Raw genomic sequence first — 12,772 nt, 5'->3', positions numbered from 1 at the left:
TTCAGGTAGCAGTTGTAAGTAGTGTACTTGTAACAGAGTACCTGTGCCAGGCACCTCACATTCGTGACCAATAACCCCACAGAGAGGGGGAGATGGAGGCTGCAGGCCCCAGCGGGTCCTCAGCTGAGTTGGGCATCACACAGGCTTGGCACTGAAGCCTACACTCCCTCTGTGGCCACCACGGCCTCCCTGTGTTCTGGACACAAAATCACATGGAGTATCCAATTTAGGGTTTGCAAACTCACATTCAAGTAGTAGATGTCATTTGTCATCTAGTGCTGAAATTGACCCAAAGCTGCATCATGTGGTGTGCCTGCCTCCAGCTAGGGGGAGATCCAGATGCAGCCTGCTCTCTGGTCACATGCAAAGTGTGTTTGTGGACAGCCATGTTTAGCATTAGCCCAATTTGATGTGGCATAGTAAAAACACTGGGGTTCAGGCTTGTCAACACCTGCTCTTCTATTTGGAGTCCTTTCCAGGTTGAGTGAAATGAACAGTTAATGTTTTTATCTATCTATTTATTTATTTATTTTTTAGACAGTGTCTCACTCTGTCACCCAGGCTGGAGTGCAGTGGTGCGATCTTGGGTCACTGCAACCTTTGCTTGCTGGGTTCAAGTGATTCTCCTGCCTCAGCCTCCCAAATAGCTAGGATTACAGGTGCACACCACCACACCTGGCTAATTTTTGTATTTTTAGTAGAGATGGTATTTCACCATGTCGGCCAGGCTGGTCTCGAACTCCTGACCTCAAGTGATCTACCTGCCTCGGCCTCCCAAAGTGCAAGGATTACAAGCCTAAGCTGGCCGAGTTAATAGTTTAATTAAACTATCTTGCATCTTAAAATGTACCTCTCACAGTCTCTTCTCATAAATATGTAGCACACGGCAGGTGACTTTTACAAAGCCCAGGAAAACTGGGTTCTGGAGCGGCCTGCAGAGACCCCATGTTTGCTGCTGGCCATGACTGGTAAGGGGTTGGAAACTCTTCTCCATCTCAGGGCAGCACTGACTTCTGCCCTCTGGAAATGGGATGGATGTTGTTCCGCCGGGCACGCTGGTGTGGCTCCAAAGCTGAAGGCAGAACTCTGCCTGAATTTTGTCCAGGGAATTGCAGCATAGTTCCTGTTTCCAGGATAGCCCCCAATTTCATCAATTTATAATGTTTTACAGACATTAACTTTAAGCCAACCCATACAGCCTACCTAAATGCATCAGTCACTATTCTGGATTGTCATGCAAGTTGCAGGAGAGATTGTTTTTATCCCACCTGCACACACATACAGACACACAACATCTTTGTTAACAGGGATTTGTTTTCATTTATCTCATAATTGGTTTTGGTGTAGATTAGTGTCTCTTGCCAGAAGCAGAGGCTCTTTTCTTCAGCCAATATCTGTGATCTCAAGATATCCTCCAGAACAGAATTATTGAGTATAAAATGCTAATCAAAATTGTATATACTCTATTTTCAAAATCTCAAAAAATGTTTCCATAATTTCCCCAGTGTTCACAAGTTCCAGTCTGAGTTAAAATAGCCTTGTGGGCCAGGCGCAGTGGCTCACGCTGTAATCCCAGCACTTTGGGAGGCCGAGGCAGGCAGATCACCTGAGGTCGGGAGTTCGAGAACAGCCTGGTCAACATGGTGAAACCCTGTCTCTACTAAAAATACAAAATTAGCCGGGTGTGGTGGCACATGCCTGTAATCCCAGCTACTCGGGAGGCTGAGGCAGGAGAATAACTTGAACTCGGGAGAAGGAGGTTGCGGTGAGTTGAGATCGCACCATTGCACTCCAGCCTGGGCAACAAGAGTGAAACTCCATTTCCAAAAAAAAAAAAAAAGAAAAAAAATAACCTGTGGAGTCACATAACCAGCAAAGGAGGTAGGAATATTGGTAAATGTAAATGTAAGCTCAGTGAAAAATTTACAAGTAAAAGTCTTCAGAGAGCCCACTGAATGCGGAATCCGTTGGCAAAGTTATAGTAGATTGGGGCGCTTAAGTTAAGATTCATGAAGTTGAGGGGTAAACCCCTTAAAATATGTTTTCTACAATTATGTACATGTGATTTTATTGGAGAGAGGCTCCCTGGTGTGTTTTTTAAAGTTACATTCTTAAGGAGGTCTGTAATCCAAAAAAGGTTAATGCCGCGGAGTTGAATTAAGTGGACAAACCTTATATTTGCAGAAAAAAATGAATTGATATTAACATCCTTGTAAGATGTTAGAAAAGAATAGAAAAAAAAACTTAAATACAATCTTGAAGAGAAGGCTCTCTCTTTTTGTAGATCACAGGAGGAGTGAACCTCCTTCTCCTGGGATGACCGCAGCTCCCCTGTCCCTGGAACAAGCAGTTCTGACACTTTATGTTGCGGATGGCTCCTGCCTTTTCTCTGCCCGCAGGGATGGAGGATGTGGAACTCCCTGAGATCAAAGAACAAATTAAAGTGGGAGAAGTGTGGCAGGGTGCTGGCAGGATGGGAGGCTTGGCCAGAGCGGGACACAGAGGGCAGGATTTCTGGCTTGGAGCAGATGAGTGAGGGAGGTCACTGGGCTTCAGGGCCTTCAGAAGTAGATGGGCCAGCAGCCCAGAGACAGAAATATGGAAATCCAGGGATGATGGCAGGAATTGGAGGGCTATGAATTATTTCCTAATTCCCGGTAAGAGGTAGTGGGTGGTACATCCCCCTGGCACTTTGCCTTATAAACTCTGAAGGTGAAGTAACACCCACTACTCTTACCAGGGAATTAGTATATATATATGTGTAAAAGGAATACATATATAAGGAATATCTATATATATGTGTGAGTGTGTATATATATATTCTTTTTATTCATTCTAGTAGTCTAAGACAGTAAATCAATATGGGGTCAACTGTGTGGATTAAGAATTCAGCCGGGCATGGTGGCTCACACCTGTAATCTCAGCACTTTGGGAAGCTGAGGCGGTTGGATCACAAGGTCCTAGCTAACACGGTGAAACCCCATCTCTACTAAAAATACTAGTAAATACTCTACTAAATACTAGTAAACACTCTACTAAAAAATTAGCCGGGCGTGGTGGCACGTGCCTGTAGCTACTTGGAGGCTGAGGCAGGAGAACCGCTTGAACCCAGGAGGCAGAGGTTGCAGTGAGTCGAGATCGTTCCACTGCACTCCAGCCTGGGTGACAGAGCGAGACTCTGTCTTAAAAAAAAGAGAATTCAACTATGGTATCGTCGTTAGGTGAAAAGGGTAAGAAAATGCTGAAGTTCCCCCCAAATAATGAAATGGCAGCTTTCTTTCTCTTGAATTGAAAGTTATGATAAGCAATGATGGCATCAAGTAAATAGTGTGTATTAACGTGGTACTTCATTGATATTTTTATTATAAATGTGACTTTTCTTCTTGTAGAAACCCAGAACCAAGAGAAATAAGGGTCAGTAAAATCAGACTCACAACGAATTTGGATAATGGAAATTATCGGACACAGAAAATGCAGTAAGTACTATTAATACAGTTAAATAAATTTTAAAATGAAGTTCTAAATTGTAAATATTAGTAAACCATGAAAAAAAATCAAGGATGCTTGAAAAAAATGAAATAGAGCTTTTAGAGTGGAAAAATAAAATAAATGAAAGTAAATATTCAGTGAGTGGGCTGAACAATAGATCAGGCAAACCTAAAGATAGAATCAGTGAACTAGATAGAGCAAAATAAATTATCTGAAACACAGCACTGAGAAACAAGGTGATACCACACACGAGAGGGGTTTAGAGAAAGAGGAGGCAGGGTACAAAAGCCTAATGCTCTATCAGTTAGGAGAATGCTATAGCAATAGGCCCAGAAAAGACAAAATGAGCAAAGGGCACACAAAAAGACTCCCACATATATGGACAAAATTTACAATAAAAGACAATCTCTTTAATACCTGGGAGATTCTGGGAGAACTGCATACAATTAGGCGAAAAAAAATAACACAAATCAATTCTATATGCAGTGTAGATCTAAATGTTAAAAGTAAAATGGTAGAGATTTCTTTTTTTATTATTATACTTTAAGTTTTAGGGTACATGTGCACAACGTGCTGGTTTGTTACATAGGTATACATGTGCCATGTTGGTTTGCTGCACCCATCAACTCATCATTTACATTAGGTATTTCTCCTAATGCTATCCCTCCCCCCTCCCTCCACCCCCAACAGGCCCTGGTGTGTGATGTTATCTGCTCTGTGTCCATGTGTTCTCGTTGTTCAACTCCCATCTATGAGTGAGAACATGCAGTGTTTTGGCTGGGCATGGTGGCTTATGCCTGTAATCCCAGCACTTTGGGAGGCCAAGGCAGGTGGATCACTTGAGGTGAGGAGTTCCAGACCAGCCTGGCCAACATGGTGAAACCCCGTCTCTACTAAAAATACAAAAATTAGCCAGGCGTGGTGGCAGGCGCCTGTAGTTCCAGTTATTCGGGAGGCTGAGACAGAAGAATCACTTGAGCCCAGGAGGCGGAGGTTGCAGTGAGCAGAGATTGCACCTTGCACTCCAAGCTGGGCGACAGAGTGAGACTCCGTCACAAAAAAAAAAAAAAAAAAGAGAACATGCAGTGTTTTGTTTTCTGTCCTTGTGATGGTTTGCTGAGAATGATGGTTTCCACCTTCATCCATGTCCCTGAAAAGGACATGAACTCATCTTTTTTATGGCTGCAGAGTATTCCATGGTGCATATGTGTCACATTTTCTTAATCCAGTCTATCATTGATGGACATTTGGGTTGGTTTCAAGTCTTTGCTATTGTGAATAGTGCCACAATAAACATATATGTGTATGTGTGTTTACAGTACATGATTTATAATCCTTTGGGTATATACCCAGTAATGGGATGGCTGGGTCAAATGGTATTTCTAGTTCTAGATCCTTGAGGAATCACCACATTGTCTTCCAGAATGGTTGAGCTAGTTTACACTCCCACCAACAGTGTAAAAGTGTTCCTATTTCTTCACATCCTCTCCAGCATCTGTTGTTTCTGACTAAAAAGTGATCACCATTCTAACTGGCATGAGATGGTATCTCATTGTGGTTGTGATTTGCATTTCTCTGATGACCAGTGATAATGAGCATTTTTTCATATGCCTGTTGGCTGCATAAATGTCTTATTTTGAGAAGTGTCTGTTCATATCCTTTGCCCACTTTTTGTTGGGGTTTTTTTTTCTTGTAAATTTGTTTAAGTTCTTTGTAGATTCTGGATATTAGCCCTTTGTCAGATAAGTAGATTGCAAAGATTTTCTCCCGTTCTGTAGGTTGCCTGTTCACTCTCATGATAGTTTCTTTTGCTGTGCAGAAGCTCTTTAGTTTAATTAGATCCCATTTGTCTATTTTGACTTTTGTTGCCATTGCTTTTGGTGTTTTTGTCATGAAGTCTTTGCCCATGCCTATGTCCTGAATGGTATTGCCTAGGTTTTCTTCTAGGGTTTTTATGGTTTTAGGTCTAACATTTAAGTCTTTAATCCATCTTGAATTAATTTTTGTATAAGGTGTAAGGAAGGGATCCAGTTTCAGCTTTCTACATATGGCTAGCCAGTTTTCCCAGCACCATTTATTAAATAGGGAATCCTTTCCCCATTGCTTGTTTTTCTCAGGCTTGACAAAGATCAGATAGTTGTAGATATGCGGCATTATTTCTGAGGGCTCTATTCTGTTCCATTGATCTATATCTCTGTTTTGGTACCAGTACCATGCTGTTTTGGTTACTGTAGCCTTTAGTGTAGTTTGAAGTCAGGTAGCGTGATGCTTCCAGCTTTGTTCTTTTGGCTTAGGATTGTCTTAGCTATGCGGTCAATTTTGGTTCCATATAAACTTTGAAGTAGTTATTTCCAATTCTCTGAAGAAAGTCAGTGGTAGCTTGATGGGGATAGCATTGAGTCTATAAATTACCTTGGGCAATATGGCCATTTTCATGATATTGATTCTTCTTATCCATGAGCATGGAATGTTCTTGCATTTGTTTGTGTCCTCTTTTATTTCGTTGAGCAGTGGTTTGTAGTTTTCCTTGAAGAGGTCCTTCACATCCCTTGTAAGTTGCATTCCTAGGTATTTTATTCTCTTTGAAGCAATTGTGAATGGGAGTTCATTCATGATTTGGCTCTCTGTTTGTCTATTATTGGTGTGTAGGAATGCTTGTAATTTTTGCACATTGATTTTGTATCCTGAGACTTTGCTGAAGTTGCTTATCAGCTTAAGAAGATTTTGGGCTGAGATGATGGGGTTTTCTAAATATACAATCATGTCATCTGCAAACAGAGACAATTTAACTTCCTCTTTTCCTAATTGAATGACCTTTATTTCTTTCTTTGCCTGATTGCCCTGGCCAGAACTTCCAACACTATGTTGAACAGGAGTGGTGAGAGAGGGCATCCTTGTCTTGTGCCCATTTTCAAAGGGAATGCTTCAGTTTTTGCCCATTCAATATGATATTGGCTGTGGGTTTGTCATAAATAGCTCTTATTATTTTGAAAGACGTTCTATCAATACCTAGTCTACTGAAAGTTTTTAGCATGAAGGGCTGTTGGATTTTGTCAACGGCCTTTTCTGCATCTATTGAGATGATCATGGGGATTTTGTCAGTGGTTCTGTTTATGTGATGGATTACGTTTATTGATTTGTGTATATTGAACCAGGCTTGCGTCCCAGGGATGAAGCCGACTTGATCGTGGTGGATAAGCTTTTTGATGTGCTGCTGGATTTGGTTTGCCAGTATCTTGCTGAGGATTTTCACATCGATGTTCATCAGGCATATTGGCCTGAAATTCTCTTTTTTTTTTTGTTGTGTGTCTAACATGCTTTGGTATCAGGGTGATGCTAGCCTCTTAAAATGAGTTAGGGAGGATTCCCTCTTTTTCTATTGATTGAAATAGTTTCAGAAGGAATGGTACCAGCTCCTCTTTGTACCTCTGGTAGAATTCGGCTGTGAATCCGTCTGGTCCTGGGCTATTTTTGGTTGGTAGGATAGTAATTATTGCTTCAATTTCAGAACCTGTTATTGGTCTATTCAGAGTTTCAGCTTCTTCCTCGTTTAGTCTTGGAAGTCTTTCCTTTTTTTTTTTTTGAGATGGAGTCTCACTCTGTTGCCCAGGCCGGAGTGCAATGGCACAATCTCGGCTTACTGCAACCTCCACTTCCCTGATTCAAGTGATTCTCCTGCCTCAACCTCCCAAGTAGCTGGGATTACAGGCGCCCACCACCAAGCCCAGATAATTTTTGTATTTTTGTGGAGACGGGGTTTCACCGTGTTGGGCAGGCTGGTCTTGAAGTCCTGACCTCAGGTGATCTGCTCACCTTGGCCTCCGAAAGCGTAGAACTTTTAAAATATAATATAGGAAATAACTTTATTCTGCCGAGATAGAGAAAGAGTTCATAAAACGGGAACAACAATCATTTAGCATTAAGAAAAATATTAATACATTAGACTACATTAAATTAGAACTACTTTTTTGTCAAAAGACATCCCTGAGTTAATTAAAAGGCAAGACAGAGTAGGATAAAATAAATACAACATTTATAACTGACAACTGGCTTGTATCCAAAATATAAAATAACTCCTACAAAGAAATAATATGAAGAAACAACTCAATAGAGAAAAGCAAAGGAGGTTTGAACAGGAGGTGTGGAAAGGGAGATGACTAAATGGCCAATGAACCTGCAGATGTGCTCAGCTGCTTTATTTACCAGAAACGCAAACAAAATCATGATGACATATCATCATACCGACCAGAATGACTAAAATGAAAAAAGATGGACAATACCAAGCGCTTCAAGAGATGTGGGGCAACCAGAATTCTCAGACACTGCAGGTGTAAATTAGCGTCACTGCTTTGGAAAGCCATTGGCATTATCTCCTAATGGGGCATAGGAACAGCCTGGAATGCTGCAATTCCACCCTAGGCACATCCCTTGCAGCCTTCTATACACACCAAGAGACAGATAACATTCAGAGCAGCGCTGTTTATTACGGTCACACACTGGAACCAATCCAGTGTCCATCAACAGCAGAATGGATAAGTTATGGAAATTTCAGATAATAAAACCCTACACAGCGATGAAAGTGAATGAAGATGCCAATGACTCTCACATACCTTACAATCATAATGTTGAATAGAATGACATGGACCCAAAAGAATGCCACCTGTGATCTCAATGAAAGTTCAAAAAGAAGCAAAATCCAACGACTTATCTTATGGATGTGAGTTAGCTTGTAAAATAATACAGAAAAGTAAGGAAGTAACTGCCATAATTTCCTGGAAAATGGTTAACTTTAAAAGGGTTTGTGATTGGGAAGGGAACTTCTGGAGTGTTGGGAATGTGCTGTTTCTTGACCTGGGTTGTGGTTACCTACGTAGGTTTGCTTTACAATGAAATTTTATACAAGTGTTTACATAAACATTACAAAAAAGTTATAGTTTTTAAAAAGTTGCTCTTTATTTATTGTAAAACCCAAAACTACAAAAATCCTAGAAGACAACCTAGGCAATACCATTGCGGACATAGGAACCGGCAAAGATTTCATGATGAAGACACCAAAAGCAATTGCAACAAAAGCAAATATTGATAAATTGGATCTAATTAAACTAAAGAGCTTCTGCACAGCAAAGGAAACTATCAACAGAGTAAACAGACAACTTACATAATGAGAGAAAATTTTTGCAAACTATGCATCTGACAAAGGTCTAATATCCAGCATCTATAAGAAACTTAAACAAATTTACAAGAAAAAAACAAACAACCACATTAAAAAGTGGGCAGAAGACATGAACAGACACTTTCAAAAGAAAACATACATGCAGCCAACAAGCATATGAAAAAAAAGTTCAATATCAGTGATCATTAGAGAAATGCAAATCAAAGCCACAATGAGATGCCATTTCACACTGGTCAGAATGGCTATTATTAAAAAGTCAAAAAATACTGGGTGAGGTGGCTCACGCTTGTAATCCCAGCACTTTGGGAGGCTGAGGGGGGCAGATCATGAGGTCAGGAGATTGAGACCAGCCTGGCCAACATGGTGAAACCCTGTCTCTACTAAAAATACAAAAATTAGCTGGGCGTGGTGGTGCATGCCTGTAGTCCCAGCTACTTGGGGGGCTGAGGCAGGAGAATCGCATGAACCAGGGAGGTGGAGGTTGCAGTGAGTGGAGATCATGCCACTGCATTCCAGCCTGGCAACAAACTAAGACTCCATCTCAAAAAAAAAAAAAAAGAAAAAGAAAAAAGAAAAAAAGTCAAAAAACAACAGATGCTGACAAGGTTGCGGAGAAAAGGTCACGCTTATACAGTGTTGGTAGGAGTGTAAATTAGTTCAGCCATTGTGGAAAGCAGTGTGGCAATTCCTCAAAGAGCTAAAAAGAGAACTACCACTTAACCTAGCAATCCCACTACTGGGTATATACCCAAAGGAATATAAATCATTCTACCATAGACACATCCGCATGTATGTTCACTGAAGCACTATTCATAATAGCAAAGACACAGAATCAAACTAAATGCCCATCAATGACAGATTGGATAAAGAAAGCGTGGTACATATACACCATAGAGTACTATGCAGCCACAAAAAAGAATGATACCATGTCCTCTGTAGGAACATAGATGGAGCTGGAGGCCATTATCCTTAGCAAACTAACGCAGAAACAGAAAGCCAAATGGTGCATGCTCTCACTTATAAGTGGGAGCTAAATGATGAGAACTCATGGACGCAAACAGAGGAACAACAGACACTGGGGTCTACTTGAGAGTGGAGGATAGGAAGAAGGAGAGGAGCAGATAAAAATAATCTGTACGGCAAACCCCCATGACATAATTTTCTTTCTTTTTCTTTCTTTCTTTCTTTCTTTCTTTCTTTCTTTCTTTCTTTCTTTCTTTCTTTCTTTCTTTCTTTCTTTCTTTCTTTCTTTCTTTCTTTCTTTCTCTTTCTTTCTTTATTTATTTAAGACAGAGTTTTGCTCTTGTTGCCCAGGCTGGAGTGCAATGGTGCAATCTCAGCTCACTGCAACTTCTGCCTCCCAGATTCAAGCGATTCTCCTGCCTCAGCCTCCCAAGTAGCTGTGATTATAGGCGCCCACCATCAAGTCCAGCTAATTTTTTGTATTTTTAGTATAGATGGGGTTTCACCATGTTGGCCAGGCTGGTTTTGAACTCCTGACCTCAGGTGACCCACCAGCTTCAGCCTCCCAAGGGGGGTTGGGATTACAGGCGCGAGCCACTGCGCCCAGCCCAGCCCCCATGACATAAGTTAAATTATATAATAAACCTGCACATGTACCCATGAAACTAAAATAAAAGTCTTTAAAAATAATACAAATAAATAAATATTTTTTCTGAGGGAAAATAAAATAAAAAGCTTTCATTTAAAAAGTTGCCATTTGGCTGGGCACGGTGGCTGATGCCTGTAATCCCAGCATTTCGGGAGGCCGAGGCAGGTGGATCATGAGGTCAGGAGTTTGAGACCAGCCTGACCAACACAGTGAAACCCTGTCTGTACTAAAAATACCAAAAAAATTAGCTGGGCGTGGTGGTGGGCGCCTGTAATCCCAGCTACTCAGGAGGCTGAGGCAAGAAAATCGCTTGAACAGGGGAAGCGGAGGTTGCAGTGAGCTGAGACTGCGCCACTGCACTCCAGCCTAGGCGACAGAGTGAGATTCCATCTCAAAAAAAGAAAAAAAATTGCCATTTGGGCGGGTGCGGTGGCTCACGCCTGTAATCCCCACACTTTGGGAGGCCGAGGCGGGTGGATCACTTGAGGTCAGGAGTTTGAGACCAGCCTGGTCAACATGGTGAAACCTGTCTCTACTAAAAATACAAAAAATTAGTCAGGTATGGTGGCAGGAGCCTGTAATCCCAGCTACTCGGTTGGCTGAGGCAGGAGAATCACTTGAACCTAGGAGGCAGAGGTTGCAGTGAGCCAAGATCGCACCATTGCAGTCCAGCCTGGCAACAGAGCAAGACTCCTTGAGGGGGAAGAAAAAGTTTCCATTTATGGTAGCAATAAAAATTAATTATCTAGGAATAAATTTGGAAAAATATTTGCAAGCCCTTCATGGAGAAAGTTATTAAGCATTATTAAGAGACATTTTAAAAAAGACTTAAATAAGCAGAGGTGCTGCCTTCATGGGTAGAAATTGAAAAGGTGTCAGTTCTGCAGTCTGATCTTGAGATTTAATGCAATTTTAATAATTTTTCATGGAACTTGACAAGCGAATTCTTAAGTTTATATAGAAGAGCAAAGATCTGTAATAGATAAGACATGATAGTAAGTGGTGGGAGCTTGTCCTACATGAAATCAAGCCCTAATTTAAAGCTATATAGCACTCAAAATGGGACAGATAAAAGTATCAATGAATTAGAATAGGAAGCCCAGAATCAGATAGCCCAGAATCAGATGCAGAAATGATTTATGTCAGATTTATTGCTGATCTTTGGTGAAGCAATTGATGATTCAATCAATGATGCAGAGTCGACCGGTTTTCTCCACTGAAATTGGATCTCTATCTCATCTTAGGCATGGAAGTCAATGCTAGGTGGACTAGAGTCTGAAATGTAAAAATGTAGAACTATACAATGTTAAGGATATGGAAGACTGTCCTGGGGATGGAAATGGCTCTTTCAGATAAAGTCACAAAGAGCATAAAATGGAAAGGAAAGGTGTGATAAATGTGGTCGTATTACGTTGGGAATCTCTGGTCATAAAGGACATCATTAAGGAAGTGAAAAGGCCAGTCACAAAGTAGGAGAATGTTTTTCTACTTATAAAGCTCACAAATGATTAGTACTGGCATTGTAGAAAAACTCCTGTAATCGATTTTTAAAAAATATTCCACGGCATACTCAAAAAGATTTTGTGGGAAAATTGGAAAAATGTGATTTAAAACCATGACATCCTTTTTTATACACCTCACACTGGAAAACCTCTTAAAATCTGACAGTATCAAGTATTGGCTAGGATGCAAAGCCAGGGGAACCCTTCCTCAATGTTACTGGAATATAAAATTAGTGCAACCTCTTTGGAAAACAATTCAGCATATTCTAAAAATACTGAGGACAGACACTACCTAGAAATTTCCCTTCTAGGCTTATATTCACCTACAGGAACTTTTGCACATGGACATCAAAAGCTATAATAATTTTCTCATGAATCTATGAGACAAATAGGAAAATTTGGACACTGGCTAGTTTTTGATGACATTAAGGAGGTCTTGTTTATTAATTGTAGGTGTGATAATGATATTATGGTTATGTTTAACCAAAAATAATCCTAGGTTTTAGGGATACATACTGCAATGCTTCCTTTATGGATGGAAAGATGTCCAGGAATCCTTCTAAAATCATCTGGGGGTGGGGATGATTAGGGTGGGGAGACAGATAGAGCAATATTGTCCATGTGTTCATTACACTATTCTCTAACCATCACCCTCTGGTCTGGTCTGCATGCCCATGCCTTTGGCAGGAAAGGCCCGTGCAGCAGAGAGCCAGAAAGTGTGGATGGTGCAGAAATGAGGAAATGAGGACCTTCCACGCAGGTGTGCTGACCGGTCCCGCCTGTGTTCCTTTGCTGCTCACTATGTGGTTTAAATGGATACATTAAACTTTGTGATTTGAGGATCTTAATTTGGCTGGTGAGCTATTCTGTTTTGTGAGCTCCGTGACAGCTTTCCTGGGGGTGAACTGGAAGGCTACCTTTGCATCAAAGTTCACTTCCCAGGAGCCTGTCACAACCCCGCTTTCAGTAACCACGTCCTCAGTCACAGTACCAGGT

Source organism: Pongo pygmaeus, chromosome 5 (assembly GCF_028885625.2).
Source record: "Pongo pygmaeus isolate AG05252 chromosome 5, NHGRI_mPonPyg2-v2.0_pri, whole genome shotgun sequence".
Taxonomy (NCBI): domain Eukaryota; kingdom Metazoa; phylum Chordata; class Mammalia; order Primates; family Hominidae; genus Pongo; species Pongo pygmaeus.
The sequence above is the reverse complement of the archived record's forward strand: the minus strand, read 5'-3'. Positions refer to the sequence as shown.